The sequence below is a fragment of the Diorhabda carinulata genome, chromosome 5, assembly GCF_026250575.1.
Source record: "Diorhabda carinulata isolate Delta chromosome 5, icDioCari1.1, whole genome shotgun sequence".
NCBI classification, from domain to species: Eukaryota; Metazoa; Arthropoda; class Insecta; order Coleoptera; family Chrysomelidae; genus Diorhabda; species Diorhabda carinulata.
In genome coordinates, this window is record NC_079464.1 from 24022708 (window position 1) to 24037522 (window position 14815).

General features: G+C 31.4%; 1 protein-coding gene across 5 annotated transcripts in view; it reads left to right on the forward strand.

The window, feature by feature from the left end:
* The first annotated feature begins 13685 nt into the window (after nucleotides 1-13685).
* The window catches only part of LOC130893859 (connectin), a 619332-nt gene continuing 618202 nt past the window's right edge, over nucleotides 13686-14815 (forward strand). For 4 of the 5 annotated variants that reach the window (XR_009059258.1, XM_057800277.1, XM_057800278.1 and 1 more), the window contains exon 1: nucleotides 13693-13835. The gene's annotated coding sequence lies outside the window, so the exon portion shown is untranslated. Of the gene's footprint in view, nucleotides 13836-14815 lie in introns of all 5 variants that reach the window. The other variant, XR_009059257.1, reaches the window with a different exon arrangement.

The window sequence follows — 14815 nt, forward strand, 5'->3', positions numbered from 1 at the left end:
TTATGTTTCTTCTATACAGAGTGTCCCACGATGAGCTAAAACTATCTGAATATGGCAAGATAATGATAGATTCTTCTGCGTTATACCCACGGTACCATATAACAAATTTTCCACTGAGATACAACAAGCTGATATCAATTTTCATTCATATAAACGATAAGTTGAAAAGAAATAATTGAAAATATATTTTTTTTCCAATTTCCAGACGGTCGCGAATATTGCATGTTACGAAGATTCGAGAAGAAATACGTGACTGAATTTGTACCTGGCTCCTGAACTATGATCTTAATCGGTGAAAAATGTTAAGATGTTGATATTTGAATTGTTTTTTGCACAACTTCATTCTTTTAGGATAATTTTTCATGTAATAATTATTGACGTTTTTATGCGATAGAGACGCAGCTACTGCACTTTTCAGTTTCTCCAAACTATCAAGTGATAGATATCTAATCAAGAATTCCTCTACTCATTTCATGATTTTTTTACTAATTCACAAATCTCGTCTCTGTATCCATCTACCTGTAAGTTTCGATTCCAAGGTACCCGTCACATGAATGATCATCAATGAAAAGGAATATTATGGTCATAATTCAATAAAAAAAATGCCAAACATCACATAGAAGTAAATAATAGAAAGACATGTTAAAACAAATACTTAACTTATGTAATTACTATCATTCACATATGAAAACTATAATAATTTGAAGCCAAATATCACAAAGAAATCAAATGCAAGACAAACTGGCTAGGATCCGGTAAAAGGAAGCGAACATCCGGTATCGGTGAAGAGTAGGGTTAGACTGAGGCACCTACAAAACCCTCTACTCGCCCCCTAGCGAGATCTAGTACCAAATCTGTAAACTATATCCGTCTGACAGACGGATGTTCCGTTTGAGGGTTAAACTAACAGTCATTGGAAATGTTCCGTAAAATATCATCAGATTGTACTCACAGAAATAACAATTTTCACTGAATAATTTCCAGAGTCGGAACTTGATTCTGTGTGTATAAATCATAAATTTATCGGCGAATTGATTTCCTGATATTTTTATCAATTTTATTATTTTATTTAACTGAGTATTTACCATTTTTTTTCTCATACAATGATCTACTACTGCAATTTTCTATAACTTTGTAAATACATAATACACTAGGCTCTGAATGCAATCAAAAATATTCCAAATTAGCTTTTGGATATGTACATTCAAATCCTTATTAGGTATATGAATTATAAAATCGTTTGGTTTTTCATACAAAACTCTCTTCTCTTTCAAAAGTTCTTCAATATGCCTTAATTATAAGTATTATTAAACAATTGACTACTATAAAAACTATATAAATTGGAATAAAATGATTTAGAAAAAATCACACAGATATACGCAATGAGATGAAGTGTTTTTCCCTCGAAAAACTATTTTTAAAAACCTTTATTCATAATAACACAACAATTTTATAATTTTGAATGAATTACATTAATTTCAACAAGCTGAATTGGTATAAACTATACACAAATCCTATTTTTTATTGAAAGAAATGCTGAAAAATGTTTATGAAATATGATCTTTTGCGTTTTAGTTTTTAAAATAGTCCAAATTGTTCTAGATGTAACTCCTCCATGAAATTTTATTTTGGTAAAATTATTGACTTTCCCTTTTTAAATTGTGTATTGGTTAAAAAGATTTCGTTTTCTACTTGAATACTACAATTTCTGATGATCGATGAATATCCTACTTCTAAATAGTGGTCTGAGGCCCATTCAGTTAACATTTTAGTTTCTGAATTTAAAATCACAAGATTTTCATTACTAGTAACTTGTTCTTTTATAGCTCTTGAAATTTCCCTATAGTACAATTGTACTTGAGTTTAAATTTTTCTCCACAATAATATTTTTCTTCCAAAATAGGGGGATTCTTTTTTCTGATTTATCTGATACTGTATACTGTGATTCTATGTCTAGCTTCTCTTCATCAAATAATTCTGTTTCTAATTCTTTATTTGTATCACTATTCATTTCTTTTCTTCCGAGTTCTTTTCTGTTCATTAAACTTATCTCCAAATAATCTACCGACATCTAGTTCTAATTTTCTATTTTTTTCTTTATAATGATTTAATCTCGATTCTTAAATGAATTTCTCAATGTTTGGTAATGAATTATTCGATGTAAAATTTATTTCTACGATTTCTTCATTATTTTTCTGAGACTCTTTTCTAAAATTTATGGATTGTTAATTTTTATTTTTTCGGATTTAACAAAATTTTCAAAAATATCTAATATTTCTTTCATACCCTTTTTTGTCATCATTATAATCATTATTATACAGGGTGTTTTGGAATAGCACTTCAATCTCTTGGGAAATGATACTATAGGTAAATATAAAGGAAAAAGTTAGTATAACAAAACTTCCAAAAACGCTTCGTAATTGAGTTATAGTGAGCGATAGATTTCGCCCAGATTCCTGACCAATGATAATAGGATGCCATATTGAATGTCTCGAGTCTGGAATTGTCATGCAAATTTGTTTGGTCCATAGGTATTTTGATCTGAAAAATTGATCTCAGATCTCAGATCTGTAACTGTAGTAGTTTCTACGTTAATTGACGTAAAATATAAAAAACTCAACTTCAAAATACACTTCGTTAAATGCCTAATAAATGTTTAAAGCTTTCAAATAAAACTTACAGAAAATTACAAAAACAAATAATTCTCTTATTATTACGTTACACTTGCCTACATTATTTTTTTATTTTCATTCAGTGAAATGAAGGTATTTTCAACTAGCATTTACTTTTTATTTAGGTTTTACACATCATATATCAGTTAATAAAAACTATTACATTTACAGATCTGAGACCTATTTTCTTTAATTTTTCGGGTCAAAATAGTAGTAGGAAGTTTTGTTATACCAACTTTTTTTCCTTATATTTACTTATAGAATCGTTTCCCGAGAGACTTGAGTGTTATTCAGAAACACCCTGTATAATTCTTCGAATGTGAAATTCAGTGTTTGATTTGGCCTTTGGAAATATCCATTACTATTGATATTGTTATTTCTCATATGTATATTTTTGTTAGGTTTATCAGTAAAATTTATTATAAATTACGTCATTGCTGTGGTCAATGATATATATTGATTGGTTGATTGATTGGTCTAAAGCACGACGCCGGTTGCTGACATAATTACTGGTGATATTTCCATATTTTCGCTGTGCCACATCTATTTAATCTCAATTGCGAGATCCGCGTATTTGTTCAGTTTCTCCCGGTGTTTGTTGAGAACGTAATGAGTGTTCGGTATAGTTACATCGACAATAAGAATTATCACCTGTCTATAGGTGATAATGGACCTATCGTACTAGAATCTTAAATTGTCATTTTCGAGAACCTTCTGCGAATTGAGAAGACCGAACTTGTTGGCCAGTTTCTGGTGGATGATGTTGCACACTTGGTAATACCGGTGTAGATAGTTGGTAATAGCTAACACATTATAAACAGATGTTATATATTGGATAGTCTCTGATGTTGTTATATCGTGAAAGTGATTGATTTGACGCTTATTTGCTACGTATAGCTTGATACCGTCCATATAAAGAAGATGGAAGATAATACAGTTGGTGTCTCTATTCGCTTTAATGTTGAATCCGTACTTTATATCATTGAGCATGGTAGATAGGGCAGAACCACAAGGGACTCAGGGAGTCGCCCTGGTATATTTCCGTACGAATGGATTTTCGTCAGTACTGGAGAAGTTTGGACCGATTTGAAGATTTAGGTTCGTTCACCATCCCTTCATCATTGTTGAAAGGAAGCTTATAATAGGTGATTGGACTTTGAAAATCTGCAAGACCTTCACAAGCCAGGAATGAGGTACACTATGATCCACGAAAGCAGTGTGTATATTCTGGTGATATTTCTGTGCTTGCCGAAGTATCACAGAGTCGGAATAAGTTGTTATTTGCGCCCTTGGTGATCTCTTCTGCAACATTTCTGTTCCTCTGCCAAGATGTTATTTTCCTTGACGTGCCTTAAATTCTGTAAGTGATACAAGCAGTAAGTATCTTATATAAAGTAGGTAGGTACGTGATAGGTCTGTACTGAGAGGAGTTATCCGTCTGGAAGCAAATGAGTGGAACCCAGTGCTAAAAACATTGGAATATCTTCTGGGTTCTGTAGGAGGTGAGAAAATTGCTTCATTAATTCCCTGTGTATTATTATTATATTGATTATCTTGGCCATTTCGTATTGAGTTTGTATTTAGTTTGAAACTATTATTGTTCCGTTATTTAGATTCATAGAAATGACCAGTTTCTCGAAATTCTGAAAACCATCTAGGCCATTACGTCTTCTAAAGAACTAGGTTTCTTCAAGTGCATATTGTTTTCTATTATGACTGAACATACAGCTATAAAGTTGTTTAGTGTTGTTTTTTCATAATGATTTATTTGACATCTTTTGTCGATTTCATTTAAATAAAAGTCGTTACTTATTTTCTGAATCGTTTGGCTGTTTGATTATCCGGAATTTATTGAATTTTCATTCTTGAATGATTTAATTCTTGTAAGATACAATCTAAATTGCGTCTATCTACAAAACATTGTTTTAAAGTTTCCTTTATTCAATTCCATCCTATTTCCTACTGTAATTTTTCCTTTTCCTATCAATTTTTCCTAAATACACTCCAGAACGTGGGTGTTTATGTCAGGATCATTATATATCGCGTAAATCTCAATTAATTTCCAACACCGATTAATGAATTTATTTAATGTACATCCATCGTAAGGTTTAATGTTTCCTAACTTCAATTTAAATAATTCCCAATTAATGGTTTTTGGACTTGAATCTGAATCTGAATTACCAATATTTTCTCGATTATTAATTTATTGAATAGAATTCGATATTTAAATATTAATGAATTATCTCTTCCTTACTTAAGTAATCGATAAGGATAGAGTTAAAAGAGGAAAAAATACAAGAAATAAGATACGAAGTCGAGTCTTTTATAGCACTTTGCGTAAAATTCACGACCGACAAATCCTACTGCGACTGCGCCAGTTAAGTGTTTTTTTTTTACGAAAAACTATCTTCAGAAACTCTCATTTACAGTAATACAAACAATTTTATAATTTTGAATGAATTTTATCAGTTTCAAAAAGCTGAATTAATATAAACTCATTGTAAGATGTGTAACAAATCCTATTTTCTTATTAAAATAAATTCTAACAAATCCTCATGGAATATGATCTTTTACGTTCCAATTTTTGAAATAGTCCGGATTTATCTAGATGTAACTAACGCACGTATTGTTTACATTTATTTATGTGTCCACAATCCAATTGCCCGAACAAGGCGATTTGACAATAAAAAACGTGAAGAATGTTTTGGTTTAATAGTTAAAAAACTTTCTTCAATTAACTACGGAACAAAGTTTACATATATCAGGGGAAATCGCACTGTTGTTACCAAAATATCGAAATATTTTTCATGTTAAATACTTCTATTCAATACTCGTGTATGAAGAAAACAACAAAACAAAAGTATTATTTAACAGACGAATATATCATTTAATAAATCATTTAATAAAGTGATGTTAGTACACCCCTGGAATATCCTACTCTTTGAGGGAAACCCCAGGACGTATGTGGTGTCATAAAAGGGGAATAAGTCTATTCTCAATTGTTCTGATCTCAAAATGACACCTAACTGAAGCGTAATGCGGTATTAACGCACCCTCTAAATGTTTTAGGAATTAATAGAGGTTGATTTATGTTTCTGTAAGCGATACCGTCGCCGTCGAAGCATAGGTTGTCACATTTTTTACTTGTACATTTTGTTTTGTGAAATATAATATTAGAATCGGGGATGAGAAAGCTATTTAAAACTCACAGTAATTGATAACAGTTGTTCAACCAAACTGTAATAGATACTTATTCTGAGATTATGATAAATGGACATGATACGTCCGAATTAATTACCACATTTTACATAGCAATGGAAATTATTTCAAGCTTATCAACTCAATCGCCAAGGGATGTAATTACTGTAAAAAATTGGATATTATTTTTCCAATATGTGATATTTGACACACAATATAATTCCTGTTTTATTAGAATTGAGCAATAAAAGAGAATTTTACGGAAACAAATTCATGGAAAATGATAAGTTATCTTATAGATTTACGTTATATAAGCTAATAGTGGATGTGAAGCAATTGAAGGGTACAGGGAGAAAAGCAGACACGTCACTTTATTCTCAAGCTGAGTAAATATCAATTTTAATGTTGAAAAGAAAATATTTTTATTCCAAAATTAGAAATGAATCAAATGTTTCCAGAAAACTAAAGTTACATTATAGCTAAATCTTATGATTATAGTTCTAAAGCTTTAAGAAATCTCTTAACGAATTTGTTGCCAAATAACAAACAAAGTTCATGTTTTCCTGAGAAGAAAGTAGCTACGTCATATAAAACAAACAAGAACCATCCATGTCAAAATTATATTTATGACAGAAAATATAGGAGCAACTAGTTTTTTTAACAATTACTTGTTTATGTTCAAAATTCATACATGTAAGTAGGTACTTCAAACTTACTTGTTAGTTATGTGCCATGTTTTTGAAAAATGTCACCGCTCTTCAACTAAAAAACAGAATGAGGCTCAACAGGTCTACAAACTTAGGCTTTGCAAGCGGTAAAGGACCTGTAAAGTATTGTTCATCCAATATCAATTGCAGATTATAAAAACTTATATAAAAACCCTTGTCGACAATTTTGTTTGATCTATCTAGGCGTGAAAATAGGTAGATCTTCAATAACAGTAAGCAATTCTTTGTTTGTTGTGCCTTTTTCACAATCGCTGACAAAAATAGGAATATTTTGTTCAGACATAAATGCTAAAATTTGAGTTTCGTTACTACTATTTGGTATCTTAAGGAGTTGCCGCGAGTGGTAGGATTCCTTGTCCATAACGATTACTGATTGTTGTGAAATGTTAGGTAAAAGCTGTTCATTAAACTACTTTTCCAATAATTCTGTTGTCATGTCTTCATGATAATCAGCTGCATAGTTTTAAATTTTTTAGCAGATAATAATAAAGCATTAAGCACGAAATCGTCTTTGCTTCCAGCGTGTACTATTATAATGCGTTTCCCTTTAGAACAGCAATTTTTTCTATTGTCAACCCAACTAAAATCTACTAAATCATGACTGTCAAACCATGTTTCATCTAGATAAATTATGTGTCTATTAGAACTTCGTAGTCTTTTATCTGACGCAAATAATCTTATTGCCATCGAACAATCCTTGACGATTCGGTTATTGCCATCCGTTTATTCATTTTTTTTGTGCTTGAAACCACATGCTGACAAAACTTTCCACTGTGTACATATGTGTATTGTGTACATATGCTTTCCGACAGCTTCGGCCAATAGAAATGCATTTATGTTTACGAATCGATGTTTTTATTGGTACCAGAGGAGATGATGAGACCACGTGGACTGACTGTTTGTTAGATGTTTACCGGAGAGTGAATATTATTTTTCATTTCTTAATTTGATATGAGTGCCGTGCGTATTTATGAAATATTGATATTGATATCTTTAGATGTTCATTTCATTAACAACTTCAAACTGAGAATGATTCATTCCTATTATAAGAAATACTTGGAATTTAGTATACTTGGACGTATCTAGGTATTTCTCCATGAAAAGAGTAGACTTCAGCATGATTTATTCACACAGAAAACTTGATGGAGATACTTTTTACAGCGAAAAGCACGATTTCTGAAACTGCAGTAGCGATCTTTGATTGTCCTGAGTTTTCTGGTGGAGCATTCGCTGATTTTTTAATATCTATTTGGCTGTGATACAAATCAGTAATTTTAATTTGTCAGCTTGACATTATTGCTTACAATAGAAACCGGTCAAAGCTGTTTATAATTTTATGCAAAAAGTATCGAGTAGAATTTCTAGAAATTCTGTGAATATATTCTCTTGAAGGAGAAAAATTTCACATATTCAGTACATTTACAAGTATTTATTGCCAGCCCTTGAAAACAAAATCGGTCGTTCGCGGACAATAAATGCTATCCCTATTAGTATAAATAAATATTTTGAATATGTTCAATCGTTATAATTATTGAGTCGATCCAAGCCTATAGTCGATGTAAAGCAATTATCAAAATTATACTTTGGAACTAGATGAAAGAAGGATTTATTAATAATTGAAAGAGAGTATTTTATGTTACGTTAATGTTATAATACAAGAATGAATACATGAAAACGAGTCGTGGGAATTATAAAATTCACTTTAATAATTCTATTTTCCAAGAAACTTCATTAACAAAAAAACAAGTTACAATTTTACAAATGTTGAATGAGCTCAATCAATTTCAACGATTGAATTAACAAAATTCATAACTGAATGAATCAATAAAATTCATTAAAATTGTATTCCAACAATTCCCATTCATTTTTGGAATAAATGCTGATTGAGTTCATTGATGCTATATTTATGGAATATAATCTTTTTACTTTTTAATTTTCAAAGATCTTTTCTAGATGTAACCCCTCCATCCCTACGTATGGAAAATAATTGAGTTATTTTTCAGGTCCTATCAGGTTTCTTCTTTTCTTTGATTTTCTGTTTTCTTAAAAATTTTCCTTTGAATTTTCGAATTAACCAAAATAATAAAATAATTATACTAATTATTATTATTATTCAAAATAGTCCAATTGTCGTATGGCTCTGTGGATTTTGTATTTATTGGATTGTTTCTATGTTTTTTGCAATTATATCAATTCCATAAAGTTTTTCAAAATCTATTTTACTTAAATTTGGTAACTATTTGATTATTAAAAATTTTTAAATAAACCTAGTTTGGTATGGTAAGAGTATCTTCAGTTTTTTACCAATATCATGACTTCATAATATGTCAACACTACGCTTCATGTTTGAACTTGATTTGTTATTTAAATAATATGTCCATACCGAAGATGGTTTCATCTCCTTTTCAGATTGAACCATCGAAATATTCATAAAAACGATGACGTCTTTGAAAGATTTTTTATTTAAATTTTCATTTCTAATGGGAGGTATCTATTAGTTCAAATAATGAAATTGAATTCAAATAAATTATAAAATTATAAGTTATAAAAGTGAATTATTCGGAAGTTATTTATCAAGGTTTATTGTAGTTATACCATGATACCCCAATATAGTAAAAACATGTATAATTAATTTTTACTTGATATTGATATATGTTTCATTCAAATTACAGATTTATGAATCGAATAATTCATTCACTTGTGTCTTTCCATTGCCTATATACAAAGTTTCTAGGATAGATAGAAACCTGGAGAATATTTGGATTTTGCTCAGTAAAAAATTTTCGTAACTCCATCCGTATTTAAGTTAAAGGGCGTTGAAGAGAAAGAATTTTACACATTTTTTATGATTTTGCCGCAAATACTGGCAACATTGTATTAAAATTTCATACGAATATGTTTTGGAAGCTGAAACATCTCATAAATTTGTTTTTATTTCTGACTCTCTTAGAGAGCGCTAGTTACACGGTTCGTACCAAGTGTAACGAACATAACTTTTCCAATATTAGTGAAGTGAACTTAAACATCATTTGATTTTACATAAAAAATGTACTCTTGATATAACTCGATAATGTGAACCGTTTTCCGAATATTCTGATTTGAAAATTATGAAGGAATAACCGATGCTAGTATGAAGTAATGATAAAGGTATTATTTGAACAAGAAATCACAAAATGAAAAAAGGTTAATAACCTAAAATAGAATTCAACTAGAGTACAGGTTCAAAATGTCCTCCGTTTTCACGAATACACTTCTAAATAATCCACTAATCTTCTAAACTGTTGGGAGTCAGCTATGAGGTTATTAAAGTGACATTGAATTCTGTCTTTCAATTATCGAGGTGAATTTACCTCTGTAGCATAAACTTTTTCTTCAAGATTCGACCAAACTATGTAATCCAAGGGATTAAAATCGCATGACCGAGGAGGGAAATGAATCGGAGCTTCTGCACCTCCACCAATCCATCGATTTGAAAAATGGTTACTCAACCAATTACGGCACCTTCTATCAAAGTGCGGTTGAGGTCTATCGTGCATAAATAATATATATTGATATTAATTTGTTACTCAACCAATTACGGCACCTTCTATCAAAGTGCGGTTGAGGTCTATCGTGCATAAATAATATATATTGATATTAATTTGTTACGTAAAGTTACTCCCAAAACAATAACTTCAAATGAGTGTTGTTAATCTGTAGTGTGGATTGAGAGCTGTTTTTTTTCTTGAATGTTTGACACTCTAACCGGTAGATCGTCTGGCAAGAACTCTTGAACTTGTCTGGAATGATAAGGGTGTAGCTGTTACTCTTTAAGTATCCTCCAAGTATTTAAAGAAGGCGTATTTGTTTATCTTGCCACATTCCTTACGTTAAGTTTTGAATTTTGATCTTGGCCCAGTTTCTAAATGTATTTTGACTTGGTAAGTTTCTTCGAGGAAACATTTCTTTATAACACGAGTTTCATAAACACTCGCCTAAGGTTAATAACATGTCAGTGTATTCCAAATTTGAGTACATTTTAATTAATAATATCTAATTTAACAAATAACAAGGTTTCAGAAATGTATTTATTATTGACTCAACCGAACTTTATTGCTCAAATATTCCAGAAAAGGAACAAATTTGGATTACGAATGCAGGTAAGGGTTGAGAAAATACAAAATTCAGTTCTTGAATAATTAGCATTCATGTTTAACATTCATTTGAAATTATTTTTTGTTCATGAAAGTTGCTGTTAGGTAAAATTGTACTTATTTTGTTTGTTTCCCTTTTTCATGCTGGCTCTACCTTTTGTGTTATATAGCTTATAACGGAGTATTAATTTCAGAATTTTGCTTCAGAAATTTGAAATAACAAAAGTATTGAAGTAGTATTTATTATAAAGCTCATTTGGAATTTATTATACTAATGGTAACGAAAACTAATGTGAAGTAGGAACGGTGGAGGTCATAACGTGACTAATACATCAATATAATAAGCACGACGGGCCTATCTGAAGCCCTATGTGCTCAACGGCCACCCAAAAATGTAACTATGTACTTTGAACGTCAGCTTAATATTTAAATCCAAATTTCTGACAACACAGAAGAAATAATCGTTATGCCTAATACGAGGTCTGGATATTGAAAAACGAAAAAGGGTTTTATCATAAAAATCATTCTACATTCGAATGCTCTCATTCAGTATACTCCCCTCCCCTCGACACACACCTTTCCATTGTTTTTTCCATTGATCGAAGCAGTGGTGGAAGTCTTCTTTGGTGAGGGCCTTTAGGAGCTCTGCCGTTTTTTGCTTTACCGCTTCCATCGACCCAAATCGGGTCCCTTTCAAAACAGATCTTTTTCTAACCTTTTTAACCCTCCAAGGAAATCTGAACAGATCCGTTGACACAAGAGCTTTTGGTCAGGAGTCAGATTTGTTTGTCACCAACTTCGCATAGACTTTTGTCATGTGTAATTGCTCATGTAAAATTTTTCTAACCGTTTCTTTTTCGGCGTTTACAGCCTCGGCAATCATCCGGATGCTCATTCGACGATTTGCATGCACAAATACTATAATAGTGACGGAAACGTGTTTTGAGACGTGCGTAGACAAGATATCTAGATATCCAACGCCCTACTCGTTTTTTACCCCACCTGTCTTGGGCGCCCTCTAGGCGCGCAGTCTCGTTATCTAATAGGCAGACCTCGTATTCCAAAGATTGGCCTTTCATAAATAAGTCAGTGAAAGAAAAATTCAACTTTTCAAATTGTTTGTATTTGATTTATATGGTTCTCGTCGACATATTTAGCAAAATTCTTTTGATGGAAGTATCGATATACTGGGTAAATAAATTACAAAATACAAAATTAATCCACATTTTTCTGTAGTGACAAAAGTGGCGTGATATTCAGTTTACCAACTTGGTGTCCTCTCAAATAAATTGAAATTACACTTTATGAACTGATTTATATTAGAACGTTTTTTGTTGGGATAGAATATAAGTCTTAAGTAGAGGATTCTTACACGGTTTAAAAATCTACTTTTCTGTAAATATATTACCATCATTAGAGCAAATAAAAATATCCGTAAAAGACATCAGAAATAACATTTGAACACATAAGGGTATTATAAACCGAAACAACATTAACGACCTTTTGGTAAATTCTTGTTGGAACCCAAAGTCCTTTATATCTAAGTGGTATCTAGTACTTCACATAGTTACTCTGTGAAATCACATCGATTTTTTCACAAAATCAAGCTTTTCAAAAAGCTGAACAATGGAAATATTGCGGCTCAATATCAGAGACACTCTGATTGTCCTAGCCACAGAGCACTAGTGGAATAGAGAAATGAACTAAGAAATGTCAAGCTCTTAACAAATGAAGATTCTCCATGGGATAGAGTGATGGTGACTGAGAGGACTACAAAGGGACTACGAAGACAATTAGGACCGAAACATCCTTTTAATTCCCAATAGAAGTAATAATACAATGCAATATCTATTGATTTTTAAATTAGTGAGTCAGTAGCACGAATTCGTGAGGTACATAAATTATATTCTTACAAACTTATAATTTTCCTGAATCACTGAACTAGACTAGATTCAAACAACATTCAACATTTCAATATTTACTGATAAATTCCTTCCTGAATAAGATAATTAGAATTTTTGCCAGAAAAATTAGTGCAGCGCTTGGCTAATTTGTTTCTGAACCTGTACATGCTGATCTGGAATGGTAGAATCAAGTTAACAAATTGATATTTCGATGCTGCAATCCAGCAAATGAATAGATGGGAAAGGACTTATTGAGGAGCCACCAAGATCTCCAGACCTTAACATTTTGGACTGATCTATTTATGGGGGTACCAATATTTTAAGACCTAATCAGAAATCATGAGATGCTGAAAAGCCGAATGGAAAATAAGTCGAATAATATTAGGAACGTTCAAAACGAATTTTTTTCGCGTTTATGGTGTTTTCAAATAAATATCAATGAGAATTCGCTTGTTGTCATTTAATAAAATCAGCACTAACATCATGTCTCTACTTGAGGATAACCCGTATATCAGAAAATATTAATCTCTTGTATCGGCATATTTAAGAAAAAATTTAGTACTATTTTCTCTATATTTTCTGTAATTTTCTGTATATATTCTATTGATTATCGATTGCAATTATAATAATTTGAAAATAGCAATTTTTTCGATAAAAATTGATTAACTGTTGAAACCCTAAATTAAACTTCAATTGAAGTGGCGTAGGAATTAACACGCATCACTTCATTCGTTGGTCACTGTATACTATTAATTTCCACGTGTTTACTAGACATTCACAGATTTGCGAATTACCTCAGAAGCCTTTCGCTCACTAATTTGAGATGATTGCTTTCGTTTTCCTCATCCTTTATATCGTTTGTTGTCGGGGTCAGGTTCATTATACTACATAGATCAAAGGCCTCGGCGTTTGGAATACTAAAAAATAGCAAGAGCCTCCTTAATTGTAAATTGGAGCTGACCGATTGGCACACTCAACGCCTGTGCAATCTCTAAATAGACAGAGACAGTCGACAGAGCAAAAGCGAAGCGGCAGAAATTCTGAGTTCTCAGTTTTCAGTTCTGCCGTGTATTTGTCGTGTAGTGGGTGTATGCGCATATTTCAATATCATCAGCCGGTTGTTACGTGATTCTCGAAAGTTTACGAAAGTTTCAAACGTTGTGACGTGAGTTTTTTGTGGAGTTTTTTACAGTTGGAGAGGTAGGAATTCATTTTGTTGCATAAAAATATGAGCGGTTATGTGCTTGAAATTATATTTAATTTTTTAGTGATTATAAAGGGAATTTTGCGCTTAATAATGTTCAATTATATAATTCATGGATACACATGGATACCATGGATACATGAATATCCTAGTGTACTGTATTTTTGTAACTAATTTTTCGTGAGAAAATTAAATAAAAACTACCTTGCTAACTGCATTAGGTAGTTATGAAAGTTTCTCGATTTTCACCTGTTAAATGTCAATTTGGAGATTTAATGATGAATTTCTCTCATTCAATGAGACATACATTATTTAACAGTATCGTTCAATAATTAATGGATGAGAATCAGTTGATTTGATATGAAATACATGAAACTATCATGCTGCTTACTGTTATTCAAAATGTAGAGTCGACTCGCAACAAACATGAAGGTTATTGGGTCCACAGAAATGATAATGATAATTTATACTGAAACATTACAACATGAGTCGTTTTGGGTGAGTTTAGAGTCAACAAATAACAAAAGATATAGAAAAAGTAATCCCGCAATCCACAAAAAATACTAAAGGGTCAATATGGAGACAATTTATGGAGTTCTGTTAAGTACTGTCGAAAATTTCTTTGCAAAAAGTAGCAGATATATTAGAAGATTGAGCCTTTAATATGAAAAAGAGGTATGGAGAAGATTATAAAGAATATGCAGTTAAATCAATCATTCCAGAAAAAAAAGTAAGTTCTGTAGCATTGAACAAGAAAGATATAGTAAAAATGGCAAAATTGTGGAATATAGACAACTCAGAGGGTTTACAAAAAAGATTCTTTCATATAGTTTCTTATGAATTAGCTTCGAGGGGGGAGAGAAAGAACTGTAAAATTTACCATTTTAAAGAAGAAAAAAGTCAATATGGAACTTGACCAAAAAGATACAATACAATATTACAAAGACGACACAGGGTGGGTCGAAAAAATACGTAG